The sequence below is a fragment of the Antedon mediterranea genome, chromosome 5 (assembly GCF_964355755.1).
Source record: "Antedon mediterranea chromosome 5, ecAntMedi1.1, whole genome shotgun sequence".
Classification (NCBI taxonomy): domain Eukaryota; kingdom Metazoa; phylum Echinodermata; class Crinoidea; order Comatulida; family Antedonidae; genus Antedon; species Antedon mediterranea.
In genome coordinates, this window is record NC_092674.1 from 13,566,107 (window position 1) to 13,582,659 (window position 16,553).

Here is a 16,553-nt window from a genome sequence, read left to right on the forward strand (position 1 = left end):
TCATTTCCTGTTTTGAATCGTTGGATAGATTTAAACTATATAAAACTATTTTAACAATAATATTGTTTGTACATTATACGTATGATGTAGTAATTCTTTGTTTGTCACTGAAAGTAATGGTAAATGTATAATTTGTAAAGTGTCCCATATCGTATGTTTGTGTTGTCAATATGCTGTTATTTACGTACCTATAGAGCAACACCTTCCCCGCGATTAAGTGTACATTTAATGAAGAAAGACTGTTACGTAAAAAAAGGCGAGCGGCGTTTATTGTAAGTAATATTTTAGATGAATTAATATTTTCAGTACCTTAAATTGCATTCTACAATGTAAAGGATTCCAATGAAAAAAAAATGGTCCTGCTCTAAAACGTAGTGACAACTCAAATACAAGTTATTTGGTAAGATCTTGCTTGAAGGTATCCATTGCTTTAAAAGACAACGAAGTAAACTATCTTTGATAACTGACTTCCCAAAGTCAATATTAACCTTGACAAGGCACCGGTGTTCCGAACCATAATTATGTGAGAGGTACGACCGCCATGCAGTTATCGACAGTACAGTCATCCTCGCTACAAATTACAGTATCTATAATATGACCCGCATTGTGGTTGGTTCATTTACCTACACAGCAAAATTCTGATTCTTGTTTTAAGAAAAAAAAAACTTGTTTCAAGCAAAATATTTCTTGAAACAAGTAAATTTTGACTTGTCCGTATTTCAATACTTTTTGGCTTACCAAGAATCGTAAAATTCTTAACAAGAATCACACAAATTCTTATCAAGAAAATTATTCTTACCAAGAAATAATACTTTAAGAACAATATTCTTACCAAGAATTTAATTGCTTTTTTCATTCTTGTTTTAAGCAGTATCTGCCTTAAAATAAGTAACAATTTATCGATTTTTTAAAATAGAATTCTTGTTTCAAGCAATATTTTTCTTAAAATAAGTAAGAATATTCCGATTTGTATTTTTTTGAATTCTTGTTTCAAGCAATATATTTCTTAAAATAAGTAAGAATATTCCGATTTTTATTTTATAGAATTCTTGTTTCAAGCAATATATTTCTTAAAATAAATAAGAATATTCCGATTTGTATTTTTTTGAATTCTTGTTTCAAGCAAGATATTTCTTAAAATAAGTAAGAATATTCCGATTTGTATTTTATAGAATTCTTGTTTCAAGCAATATATTTCTTAAAATAAGTAAGAATATTCCGATTTGTATTTTTTTGAATTCTTGTTTCAAGCAAGATATTTCTTAAAATAAGTAAGAATATTCCGATTTTTATTTTTTGAATTCTTGTTTCAAGCAATATTTTTCTTAAAATAAGTAAGAATATTCCGATTTGTATTTTTTGAATTCTTGTTTCAAGCAATATTTTTCTTAAAATAAGTAAGAATATTCCGATTTGTATTTTTTGAATTCTTGTTTCAAGCAATTTTTTTCTTAAAATAAGTAAGAATATTCCGATTTGTATTTTTTGAATTCTTGTTTCAAGCAAAATATTTCTTAAAATAAGTAAGAATATTCCGATTTTTATTTGTAGAATTCTTGTTTCAAGCAATATTTTTCTTAAAATAAGTAAGAATATTCCGATTTGTATTTTTTAGAATTCTTGTTTTAAGCAATATTTTTCTTAAAATAAGTAAGAATATTCCGATTTTTAATTTTAATATTCTTGTTTCAAGCAATATATTTCTTAAAATAAGTAAGAATATTCCGATTTGTATTTTTTGAATTCTTGTTTCAAGCAATATTTTTCTTAAAATAAGTAAGAATATTCCGATTTGTATTTTATAGAATTCTTGTTTCAAGCAATATATTTCTTAAAATAAGTAAGAATATTCCGATTTGTATTTTTTTGAATTCTTGTTTCAAGCAAGATATTTCTTAAAATAAGTAAGAATATTCCGATTTTTATTTTTTGAATTCTTGTTTCAAGCAATATTTTTCTTAAAATAAGTAAGAATATTCCGATTTGTATTTTTTGAATTCTTGTTTCAAGCAATATTTTTCTTAAAATAAGTAAGAATATTCCGATTTGTATTTTTTGAATTCTTGTTTCAAGCAAAATATTTCTTAAAATAAGTAAGAATATTCCGATTTTTATTTGTAGAATTCTTGTTTCAAGCAATATTTTTCTTAAAATAAGTAAGAATATTCCGATTTGTATTTTTTAGAATTCTTGTTTTAAGCAATATTTTTCTTAAAATAAGTAAGAATATTCCGATTTTTAATTTTAATATTCTTGTTTCAAGCAATATATTTCTTAAAATAAGTAAGAATATCCGATTTGTATTTTTTGAATTCTTGTTTCAAGCAATATTTTTCTTAAAATAAGTAAGAATATTCCGATTTGTATTTTTTGAATTCTTGTTTCAAGCAATATTTTTCTTAAAATAAGTAAGAATATTCCGATTTGTATTTTTTGAATTCTTGTTTCAAGCAATATATTTCTTAAAATAAGTAAGAATATTCCGATTTTTATTTGTAGAATTCTTGTTTCAAGCAATATTTTTCTTAAAATAAGTAAAAATATTCCGGTTTGTATTTTTTAGAATTCTTGTTTTAAGCAATATTTTTCTTAAAATAAGTAAGAATATTCCGATTTATATTTTTAGTTTTCTTGTTTCAAGCAATATATTTCTTAAAATAAGTAAGATCCGATTTTTATTTGTAGAATTCTTGTTTCAAGCAAAACTTTTTTTTAAATAAGTAAACAAGAAGTCTATCAAATAAAAACCAGTAAATGTTTACTTATTTTAAGAAAAGTATTGCTTGAAACAAGAATTCTATCAAATTAAAATTCGTAAATTCTTACTTATATTGGGAAAAAAATTGCTTGAAACAAGAATTCTATAAAATATAAATCATTAAAAATTTATTTTAAGAACGATAAATGAATACTCATTTTAAGTAATAGTTTACTTAAACAAATAAATTCAAGAATGTTATAAAACATAATATTAACAATACTGTTATTTTCATTAAGAACTACAATTTACATGACATTAGGTACAATAATATATACAACTTCTTTAAAACAAACTTGTTTTTATTAATAATAAAATGCCATCAAAAGAAAACTTAAAAACATTAAAATGGTAAAATACAAATTTCGTAAAATTCTTCTCCCGCACCTGGGCTTTAAACTATTAGGTGTCTTTAAATTTATTAATGTATACTAATGATGATTCAACAGCCTTTGTCAAGTGTACAGGTGTGTTTTCATCACAAATCACTAACTGTTAAAGGATAGTGAGGCCTACTTCTTTTCATTTTGGATAATCGAAATCCAGAAGGTAAAAAGTGGAGAGGAGAGTAACTAGAGCCTCATCTAATTTTGCTTTCTTTGTAGTTAGAATTGTTTGCTAAACTTTAATGTAGGCCATTTCTGTGTCCAAAAGCAATACCGGCATATTACCTGAACGGCGTGAAGACCAGGATTCTGGATCTTTATTCATGTTCCTAAAAATGAAAAGAGATTAATATAGTTTTAGTTATTACTGTATTTAAAATATGTGTAACATCATCAACTAATTGGGTACGGTGTGGTTTTAGAGTCCTATATCTGGGGCGGTAAACACAAAAACATGACGCAATATTAGAACGGTGGTAAGAATAATTTTACATTATAAGACATAAGGGTGGGTGGAATATGCATTTGAACTTTTTAATCACAAACTTTGCCCTGTTTATACCGATCCCAAAGACAGGCCTGGCTGTATCTATTATTTTTAGTTAAATTATTAGGGTCTAAATTTATTTTTAATATTACTATTTAGGAAGACAATACGCAAAACGGTGCTCAATCCTGATTGATGTTTTTATTCCGTATCAATGTTTATAATAACAATCATACAATTAAATGTAAATTTTGTTTAATTGTTTGATTTTAATAAATTATTGTAAACATAGTATATACCTCGAATTTTAAGCTAAGATAAATTTGATTTTAAAAAAACACTTTAAGATATTTTTTTTTAATGTACATAATGTTACTTGTATTTTAAATTTTAAAAAACACTAAATACCTTCAAGGTCGGCAGACTTTTTTTGATGAGTTTTTCCCAACAAATATGTTTGACAGATTTGACAACATATGGGTTATCTTTGAACCTAACCAAAAATAACAAATTGAAAACATTATATTATATAAATTTATTTAAATGAGTGGAATAATGTATGGACATAAACTTGATATACTGTAGCTCAAATTTTAAATAATGTAGCCTACAGTTTTGTAGGTGGTCAATGTAAAAGGAAGGGGAAAGGGTGGGCTGGCCAGGAGAGCAATAATATGTCAAAAATTAATATTCATAAGTCATTTATTTAATTTTAGTTGTCAAAGGGAGGAGTGCATGACACTAGCTTGAGTCGAACCAAGCTGTTAAAAATACGTACACAATATGTACACGTATTTTCCTCACTACCATTGGTCCATTATAAAATTAAAACTATTTATGAATAGATAAAAGTACAAAAACATACACTGTACTTACCAGATGGAGGACTGGTGTTTCTCTTTAAAATACCAAAATAAACTATATTATTCTCTTCTTTGGAAAAATTTGCTAAGAACTTTTTTAAAAAGCTTTCTTTTGTATTTCATTCCTCTTTGCCTAGTAATAATTAGTATCCTTCGAACTTCTTCAATTACCTAACAAATAATTTAAGATATTGTAAATAACACAGTTTTTTAAAAAGAAATTTAATATAACAATTTTAGTTATGCAGTACGTATGTTTTTTGTTTGTTTTTTTAGTATGTTTTTTTTAAATTTAGAGTTAAAAACATAAAGTTTCAATATCGATGTGATCACTTCGGGGATTACTTAGTGTGTACAATTAATTAAATATAAAGAAGTGTTTTTAAATGTCATTATATTTCTCATTGGAATATGTGTATATAATACAGTATAATCCTTCGTAGATATTTCATGGCTACATTACAAAATAACTGTTACATTATAATTGTATTATCTATTATTAGGCCTTCCTTATACCTAGCTGAAATAGGTCCGACAATATTTGTCCCCTCTGTCAATGTCTGAACTAAAATGCTAAGCTAAACCTATACACCTGTCCGTCAGTACAGGCATAGTAGGCTAGCCTAGACCTACTAGTTCCAGGCCTACAGTATTACTAACTAGGAAGGAGCCTAGGCTAGGCCTAGACTGCTGGCAGATTAAAATATAATTATTAGGCCTACGAACCTGTTAAAATGTTGGCCACTTCTTCATCTATTTCTCGGATCTTCAACAAAGCGTCTTCCTTCGACATTATATTAGACTAATCTTACTAGGCCTATTGAAGCATTTAATATATAAATTGCGATGAAAGGTGTCTTTTACTTACAAACTCTAGATTTTGAATGATTACTTTAAAAAACCGTTGGCCATGATCCCGCCGGGAGCTAGGTCATCGACCACACACAGTGTTGTTTTTCAACTATAACCAAAAATTTATCGCTGGCCTTTTACCCAGAATGTATAAGGTCATTATACTGCTCAACGTTAAAGCATGGAGGTATAAACCTCCATGGTGGTTAAAGCAAATCTGTAAAACGTCTGGACCAACAGTAATACGACAGACAATAATAATGACACATGTTTGTTGCAGTCCGAAAAAAAGCGATAAGTTTGTGCCAGTAAACTGAAGTAGGTACAGTATTTGCTACCCTATTTGCTAAGGCATTATAATTCAATTCATGGAAATACTCCGAATTTTCGAGTAACATGTGGAATTGGTGGTTCGCTGCCCGGCAAGCTTTGGAATTTACAATTCGTTTTACAAGCATGTCATAAGACGCCATTTTAAGGACGAGTATAACAATCGGCAACCTCCTGCAGTTGACGATGGAAACATCAGTAATAAGTATGCCTGGAGAAAACGAGGATGCCAATTGAGGATGAAGTAGAACTAGGCCTAGACTAGGAGACTGACGAAGTTAATGAAGAAAAAAACTATTATAACGGGGATGATTTATCAACTGACGATAGTAGTAGTGATAATTCTAGTATTGTTATACTGTTAATGATTGAAATAATATTAATTATCTTGTTGATGCTCAGCAAGAAGGCCTACTAACTAGAGGATGAACAAGCAGATAATAGTATAAAAAATGCTGATTTCTTTCTACTAAAATTAAAGGAGAGAAACAAGATTCCACAGGTAAGCCATTTTGCTTTAAAATTACAACAATTATGCATTTTAAACTATTTTTTATTAGAGAAATACGTCTATTTCCTAGGCCTTGCTGGTACTGTTATATACAGGACTATTAGCTATAGTAACTATAGGACTTGGGTACTAGGCCTAGGCCTAGGCATTATACACTCTAAGTTTATGTTGCATTTTTTTGTGACCAATTTCATTGTTACAAATAACATTTTTTTTGTTAGGCTGCATAGCTCCCCAACTAAAGCACAACTTAGTTTTTAAACATATTAAAACTTGAATATAAAAAATATTAAATCAATATTATTTTCTTTAGGCCTAGGTGGTTGCAGTGCAATCGATTATTCAAAGCACAAACAGTTTGATTACCCAGATTCTTTCAGTTGAAACTGAAGTGCTAACTGCTCTACCGTTGTGTGAATATAAGGATATTGACAATCTATTTTAAGTAAAACATTTCTCAAAATAAGTATTTTTAAGAATATTAAAATAGAATTGACTTCAATTCAAGCAAAAATAGTCTTGATAGGATATAGTATGATATTGACTTCTTATCTTAAGTAAAACATTTCTCAAAATAAGTATTTTTAAAAATATTGCGAATCTCAATTTAAGCAAAAATAGTCTTGATAAGATAGTATGATATTGACTTCTTATTTTAAGTAAAACATTTCTCAAAATAAGTATTTTAAAGAATATTGCGAATCTTGATTCAAGTAAAAATAGTCTTGATAAGATAGTATGATATTGACTTCTTATTTTAAGTAAAACATTTCTCAAAATCAGAATATTGCGAATCTGAATTCAAGCAAAAATAGTCTTGATAGGATAGTATGATATTGACTTCTTATTTTAAGTAAAACATTTTTCAAAATAAGTATTTTTTAAAATATTGCGAATCTCAATTTAAGCAAAAATAGTCTTGATAAGATAGTATGATATTGACTTCTTATTTTAAGTAAAACATTTCTCGAAATAAGTATTTTTAAGAATATTGCGAATCTTGATTCAAGTAAAAATAGTCTTGATAAGATAGTATGATATTGACTTCTTATTTTAAGTAAAACATTTCTCAAAATAAGTATTTTTAAAAATATTGCGAATCTCAATTTAAGCAAAAATAGTCTTGATAAGATAGTATGATATTGACTTCTTATTTTAAGTAAAACATTTCTCAAAATAAGTATTTTAAAGAATATTGCGAATCTTGATTCAAGTAAAAATAGTCTTGATAAGATAGTATGATATTGACTTCTTATTTTAAGTAAAACATTTCTCAAAATCAGAATATTGCGAATCTGAATTCAAGCAAAAATAGTCTTGATAGGATAGTATGATATTGACTTCTTATTTTAAGTAAAACATTTTTCAAAATAAGTATTTTTTAAAATATTGCGAATCTCAATTTAAGCAAAAATAGTCTTGATAAGATAGTATGATATTGACTTCTTATTTTAAGTAAAACATTTCTCGAAATAAGTATTTTTAAGAATATTGCGAATCTTGATTCAAGTAAAAATAGTCTTGATAAGATAGTATGATATTGACTTCTTATTTTAAGTAAAACATTTCTCAAAATAAGTATTTTTAAAAATATTGCGAATCTCAATTTAAGCAAAAATAGTCTTGATAAGATAGTATGATATTGACTTCTTATTTTAAGTAAAACATTTCTCAAAATAAGTATTTTTAAGAATATTGCGAAACCTAATTTAAGAAACTTTGTCTTACCTAGAAAAATATTTATTGTTTTAAGTAATTTTTAGAATTCATCAATCTTAATTTAAGAAAAATTATTCTTGATAGGGATAAATATAATATTGATTTCTTATTTTAAGTAAAATACTTTTCAAATTAAGTATTTTCAAATCTTGTTTTAAGCAAAACTATTCTTAATAAGAAGAGAATGATATTGACTTCTTATTTTAAGTAAAATATTTCTTGTAATAAGCATTTTCAAGAATATTGCGAATCTTGATTCAAGTAAAAATAATCTTGATAAGGGTAGTGTGAAATTGACTTCTTATTTTAAGTAAAATATTTCTCAAAACAAGTATTTTCAAGACTATTGCGAAACCTAATTTAAGAAACTTTGTCTTACCTAGAAAAATATTGATTGTTTTAAGTAATTTTTATAATTCATCAATCTTGATTTAAGAAAAATTATTCTTGATAGGGATAAATATAATATAGATTTCTTATTTTAAGTAAAATACTTTTCAAATTAAGTATTTTCAAATCTTGTTTTAAGCAAAACTATTCTTAATAAGAAGAGAATGATATTGACTTCTTATTTTAAGTAAAATATTTCTTGTAATAAGCATTTTCAAGAATATTGCAAAACTTAATTTAAGAAAATGTGTCTTTTCTAGAAAATTATTTCTTGTTTTAAGTAATTTTAAATCTTGACAAGAAAAAAAATACTTATTTTAAGAATTTTTTCTTAAAACAAGATTTTTTTTTCTTGCTTAGAATTTCAAATTTTGCTGTGTATATTATTACCTATATTATTACCGGCACGCCCATTAAATTGTAAATAAAACATTTTTTTAAATCATAGTGCAAACGACTGTGTGGCCCTTTTCTGCAGCCGTATTTAAAGGTGACCATCCATTCTGAAATAATTACAAACATCATGTTATAGAAGTAGTAGTATAGTCTTCTACAAAAAGCTATTTAATATTGTATTGAAATCTTTTCGATGTGATCCAGTAAAACTAGCTTAAAAACCAGGTGAGGGCAAACAAATTCTATTGATCTTACATTCCAATATCTATAGTTTCCCCTATGTTTCATAATGTTAGTGATTTTATTTGTGTTACACGAGCTTGTTGAAAATATGCACTTTATTATCATGGGGGATAGTTCAAATTACACAATTAAATCTCTATTCATTTGTACACAAATGTTGTAAATAGAGAGGCAATTTAAAAAAACTAAAAATAAACAGTGTGGTAAAAAATGTTATCACAGGACTGAATATAGATAATACTTCATAGTTTTATTTTCATGCTATAGTAAAAATTATCCACCGTATATCCACCATCCACCTTCTATAGAGTCACCGGACATGTAATTACACTGTGTTAAACTACTTAACTACTGAAAAAAGTCTTACTTGTTTATTTCATTTATATGTAATTTACTTTCTATGGACCAGAGTTTCCGAAATAAAAGATTGAATGAATGTATAGCCGAATTTTACAAAATTGTGTATTTGACCATTTTAAGGGAAATCCACTTGTTTTCGTCTTGATGTCTATTATAATTATTTGATTTATGTACAATTTACCAGATATTATATTTAAAATTCATGCCTGAACCTAAGCTTTAATTTGAATAAAGATTATTAACCTTTGATGTTTTCTTTAAGATAATGTATTGTATATGCATGCATTTGTTTTGCTTGTATACTATTTTGTTATATAGTACGGTACTTTTGTACGTAGCATTTATATATTGCAAATTTGGTAAGAAATTGTGGTCCTTAATTAATATGAAAGATGGCACTTTTCTGTTGCCAGTTATTTTGCTACAATTATCAAAGAACCTATAGATACAGTGCACTGATTGGGTAATAGAATACTGTAGTTCAATACGGTTAGTTTAATTTTACGACCGTTGAAAACTTCAACCTTGACATGACATAATAAACATTGAAAGTTCTCTCTAGGAGGATTCAGGTAATGTCTCTTTTAACAGGGAAGAGTTAAATTACGTAATTTAACTCTTCTCTGGTACTAAAGGGTAACACCGCGGCTTTAAAATGTATATTATGAATATAGATTGCTGAACCACCACTCATTCGTCCAAGACGGGAATCATTTATTAAGTTGTAATTTTCAAGATCTATTATATTCGGTTTATTGTCGTCAAACGAAGACATTGCAATTATTGTACATGTATGACTTAATGACGTTATTATTACAGTTGTAGACACAGTAGACTATGTATACATATTATAATGTACCGCGATTGGAAGCCGACTCGCAATAAAATTAATAATAATATTACAAGTAAAACTGAAAAACCACGAAATATCATTTTCTAACATCCAGTGCCCTAAAAGCATATGTTAACAATGATTACGGAATATATTACGAGAGGTGATGGACCTTTTCTTTGAACGTCAAAATAGTGCATTGGATATGCTGGGTCTTGCAAAATTGAAAGTTTTTCCTCAGTAAAGTCTCTTATAAAAATGAATCAAATTGAGATCTGCTAAATTATAAGTACTGTAGTCCTATACGTGAAGCATAACTAAAAATACGTTCCAGCTAATTCTTACATGTGGTCCGGGTAAACTATACAACAATGAATAATGAGAATACTTTCAATGACAGATTTATAACAAAAGACGCATGCCTATGAGTTAACTCCAAAAGATTTGAGTCTACGCAAAAGTAAAGCCTATTTGATACTCTCAGTAATGAGGTCGTGCCGATTAAGATCACTAGTGATTTATTTGCAATCTCAACTTCAGAGTGGGTACCGTACCGTAGTTCATTTTTTAAGTTATTTTCCTTTTTTTTCTGGGTTACTGTATGGGTTGATAAATACTGTATGGGTTAAAAAGGTCGTAAGATGTTAGTTTATTAGTATAGAGTACTCATGCAAACCATAATAGTAGGTAACATTTGTAATTGAGGGCGTTTTATTTGACACGACAAAGCATGTAAAAGATTAAAAATGTACAGTATCATAATATAGTAGTATATTTTATATGTTGGCATGACATAATACACATTGACAGTTCTTTCTAACAGAGTTTTTTCTCGGGTTACTCGGATGTAATACTTAATTTTTGTTTTATCCATTGTAATGCGCCGTGTTCTTTATATTATCTTTACATCGATTGTATTTTATTTTTCAATAAGCCGTGTGGAGGATTCATGCAATATCTCTTAGTATTAAAGGGTAACACCGCGGCTTTAAAATGTATATTGCTTATTATAAAATATAAACCTTTTAATCAACGTTGGTAATAACTTTACTTAATTTTAGACAGTACTCAGGCAAAAGTAGCTTCTTTAAAAGGCAATATTACAGTACGCGTGTGAAGTGAACTCATTCGCCTTAAAAATTCTAGTTTAAAAATATAATTAAACTCAACCGTTTAAATGGCTGATAATTAGAGCTGTGCGCGCGTGCAAATTAACAATATAAATTAATATTTATTTACTAAAGCTAACATTATGTTTCCTGTTCGAGAAACGTTGTTGTTATGGGAAGACACTTCTAAGTTGTTGGTGTAACTTCACAACGATGATATATTGAAACATTATATTAATTAGTCTCCTTTACATGGACCTTTGTCATGTGCGACGATTTGAAATTCAGATAGTTTTAGTATTGATATTATGTTACTGAGGTGTAGTAGTATGCCACATGCAATGTGGATTGTTGAACATATTAATGTATTGATTATAACAAGTATATTATTATTGTCACCGAATTAGTCATGATATACGATGAATTTAAATCAGTTATAAGGTATATAGTAGTATTATATTATTATTGTAACCGAATTAACATTTTGTTGTTATAGAATACAAATACTGGTTCGTAATGTCCGACACTCCACACTAAACATGGCCATGCATTTATAATACAAAACATTGACAAGTCAGAATGTTATAATGTACTTTGTATCGAAACTATACTAAATGACCAAAAGGTGACATACACTTTTGTCAAATCATTTCCTGTTTTGTATCGTTGGATAGATTTAAACTATAAAATTATTTTAACAATAATATTGTTTGTACATTATACGTATGCTGTAGTAATTTTTTGTTTGTCATTGAAAGTAATGGTAAATGTATAATTTGTATAGTGTCCCATATCGTTTATGAACGGGTTATAATTTTAAATCTGTTCTGGTTCGCTATGTGTAAAAGTGAAGATCAAAATAATTAAAATGGTAGAATTAATCGTGATCTTTGAAATTATAATCATGAATATTGTCTCAATGTTAATATTTAAAGTAATCCTTTCTTTACTTTATATGTCGTTTGACGCAAGCCTAAATAATATGAAAGCAATCTTTAGACAATAAATATATAATCCAAATGTGGATATTGGTATATTTATGAATAATTAAATGACTTTCTCTCTGGGCTTCCGATTTAAGTGAAGTAGACATTATTTATTATGACCTACATTAGTAACGTTCGACCGCTATTTTTATTGAAGATAATCATGTTCCTTTATTAAAAAGTGCTCCTAATCACCATCCATAACATCGTTGATAGAGAACCAGATGTAAATAGCAGACGCTTCAGATCCGACGACGAGGAACTCAAACCATCAACAGAGACGAAGGCGCCCACCAGTCACGTGAATGAACCTGTCATTTCTTCTGAAGGATCTGTCTGAGCAGGACAGTGAAACTGCAAAAAGCAGGTTAGTTTAACTATTTTTTTGTTCGAAAAGAATTAATAATTCACATGCCGTATCGTTACAAAATCTCAGCGAAGCCATAGTAATTATTTCAAAAATCTGAAAAGAGGCCTAGAAATCAGATAGGGGAAGTGGAATGTTACGGGTAGTGAATATAGCCATTATATCGTATTAATCCATTCTGATCACTCTTAAGACTTTTTGACACCTAATTGTTTACTATACCCCACTTCAAGTATTATTAAATTATAATAATTATGACCTATCCACGTTCTATCACCATATTAAATAATTTGTCATTATGTTTAAAGAAAACATTAATCATGATGTTTTTAAAGTGTAATCAGTGCTACTAAGCGCCTTTGATGTTTACATTGGTAGTTAACTACTGCAATACAAATAACTACTTATCAATATAAGTGTATGCAAGTTACTTTTTGGTAACTTAAAATTAATTGTCATAAACAGGTTGTTAAATGATACTGGTATGTACTTTTGTTTCTAATTTATCCAAAACAATATTATTTAAATTATAAACTTTTAATATTAAATCATTGGACAGTTTGTGTGATATGTGTAATGTACTTCCTAATTAAAAAAAGTATGAAAGCAAACATAACAACAGACAATGATACTAGTTTCCCGAATAATTGTTGAATTAAACTAAAATTTGAACTCAACCATCACCGTGATGATATCGGGATATCCGCGTTAAGCACACAGTGTAACTAACATCTTGAAATACACTCATACTCTATAAACTGAAAACATGTATAGTGCTGAATTATGTCTATTATGTGTCATATGGTACAGTAATAAGTGCGAATAACCAATAAAGTAGTGGGGTTTTTTTTCGTAAAGAAAACAATTCATTTAATTTGATATTTTTCTTGATAGTATAGGCCTAATATTCAATTGTTTGGTGTATATCACTGTTATAAGGTAAGCACAACTGTGACATATATTGTCTATAAACGTCTATAAATTTCAAGTCCTTTATTGTCTGACTTCGTTTTGAATGAAGTTATAGGCCTTCAAATTCAAATGTCAAATGAATACTAATATTGGTATCCTTTCTACATGATCTCAAGCTCTTCCGCTAGTCACCTAATCCACCAAAAATATTGGTATGCATACAGAGAGTCATGTCAGGAATAAACAATGTAAGTCGCTTATTACGAAGATGGACCTATTTCATTATGTAACTGCTGTTGTCACTATGATGTTATTACGTACATAATTTGTATAATTAATGTTTATCTATTGTGTAATCAGTTATGTTTTCTGATTGAACTTAACTGATTGTCAGAAACCTTAATGTGTTAATATTTACATAAACAATGGTACGAAGACGTAAACTTACTGTGAGCTTCTGCATTTAATATATACTATTAAGAGGCTAATTATGCCTATTTCAAATAACAGTTCGGAATAGTTGGATTTTGTTGCTTATGTTCGAAATTGTCTTTTATTTCAAACTCACAAAAACGGGCAATGAAAATTTCGTTATTAAAAACATTATTTAAAGCTTATTCAGTATAGTTAAATTATTCAATTATTCATTTATTTATATGTGTTGTTATATTTTTTTTTCTTTTTACTTGGTTAGATAAAACATGTTAGTGATAAAATGCTAATATTCTAGTTAACATTCTTCATTTAATGATATTCCCACAAATTGCACTGTTTATGTATACTTAAATAGGACGGTAGCTCTTTTCGTATATTTGTTGCTGTTAGGATAATAAATATTTCACTTCACAAACTTTCAAAAAATAGTGTTACACAACAATGATAAAGCAAATATTCAATTCACAGGAATTCAGTAGATTATTGTTTTATATTATTGTAATGCGATGTTTTCTTCATTTTTACTATTAGTAATGCCAATTATTATCCTATTGGAAAGGGTTTAGTCGAGTCAACTTTAGATCTGCAAGTGACAGAGAAGCTTTTCGCTTGTCCGATGTCAGTTGGTGATTGAACCTGAGTTAAAAGTTTTTAATAAAGCATTTATTAGATTTTGGTAGTACTTTACGTCACCCTTCATAGGTATTAAATGTGATTTTAATATGCATTTTCGACTTACAGTATATTCAATAATTATTTCATTCTTGTGTTTGATTTGTTTAGTCTGTAAATCAACAATGTAATTATTATTACTCTGAAAGGTTCTTACGTGACAAGATTTTTTATCTTCTAGTATTGATCCTATTATGGTTTCTTTATATCAATTCTATTTTTATCTTTTTACTATTTGTTTGTTATACTGAGCCATTTATGAAATACATGTTGTTGAATTAAATTGATTTGAATGAATATTATTATGAATAGTTTGTCTTGAATGAAGTTTAATTTAATTTGAATTGCATGTTTATTGTATTAACATTTGTCTGTAATTGCAGTATTACTTTGTTTAAAATGAATCTTACAGAAACAATCGTAATTCTTACTAGTAGTAGGCCTAGTATTGTCGTGGATGCCATTCCATTTTAAATAGCTGATAATCAAAGATGTGCGTGCGTGCAAATTAACAATAGAAATTAATATTTATTTACTAAAGCTAACATTATGTTTTCTATTCGAAAAACGTTGTTGTTATGGAACACAGAAAGTGATTGGTGTAACTTCACACTAACGATATATTGAAACATTATATTAATTAGTCTCCTTTACATAGACCTTGGTCATATGCGATGATTTGAAATTCAGATAATTTTAGTATTGATATTATGTTACTGAGGTGTAGTAGTCTGCTACATGCAATGTGGATTGTTAAACATTTTAATTTATTGATGATACAAAGTACATTGTTATTGTAATCGAATTAGTCATGATATACGATGAATTTAAATCAGTGTTTGCATAATGTTATGAGGTAGGCCTATAGTGGTATTATATTATTATTGTAACCGAATTAACATTTTTAATGTTTTATAGAATACAAATACTGGTACGTAATGTCCGACACTCCACACTAAACATGGCCATGCATTTAATACTAAACATTGTATTACATTACATGTCAGAATTTTATGATTTACTTTGTATCGAAACTATACTGAATGACCAAAAGAAGACAGACTTTTGTCAAATCATATCCTTTTTTGTATCGTTTGATAGTTTAGACCCAAACCTAAATAATATGAAAGCAATATTTAGAAAATAAATATTATATATCTATTAACTGAATGTGGATATTGGTATAATATGAATAATTAAATAACTTTCTCTCTGGGCTTCCGAAATAAGTGAAGTAGACATTATTTTATTATGACCTACATTAGTAACATTCTACCGCTATTTGTATTGAAGATAATCATGTAACTACTAATTACCAGCTGCAAACAAACGCAGCGCATCAGAGGCCATTTGGATCCGACGAAGAGGAACCCAAACCATCAACAGAGACGAAGGCGCCCATCAGACACGTGAATGAACCTGTCATTTCTTCTGAAGGATCAGTCCGAGCAGGACAGCGAAACTCTATAATTCTTAAAATCCGTTTTATGTATGGGAACGATGTTGGCCTGTTTCCAGGCTGATAGAGCTTCTCTAGACAAACTAAAATTGTATAGATCAGACATAATTGGTCACAGGCTGTAAGCACATAATCTCAGTATCATATACCAGTAACGCCATCAGACCCAGAAGCTTTGTGTGTAGGCGTTTTAAATATTTTATTTAATATCCGATCAGGATGAATATACAGATCCGCAAGTTTAGGAAAATCTAGACATGGCGACGTGATTTCGTTCGTATTACCATTTTGATCAGTATCGTACGATGCAAACAACGAGTTGAATCCCTAAGATTTTAATAGGGTCATTACAAACCGAATCATTTAAAAGACAAGTTGTCTACACAGGTTTTCTTTGACTTAATAAAAGACCAAAACTGTTTTAAGTTATCAGATTTGTTCATTAGATTATACAACGATCGGCTATAAGAACATTCAATTGAATAT

General features: G+C 28.1%; 1 long non-coding RNA gene across 1 annotated transcript; it reads right to left on the reverse strand.

Annotated features, from left to right (window-relative positions):
• Nucleotides 1-2,938: 2,938 nt before the first annotated feature.
• LOC140049132 (uncharacterized) lies at nt 2,939-5,558 on the reverse strand. The gene is made up of 4 exons (XR_011845190.1): nt 5,221-5,558; nt 4,508-4,665; nt 4,040-4,124; nt 2,939-3,473 (listed from the first exon to the last, which is right to left on the reverse strand). It is a non-coding gene; the product is annotated as an uncharacterized lncRNA (long non-coding RNA).
• Nucleotides 5,559-16,553: the final 10,995 nt, after the last annotated feature.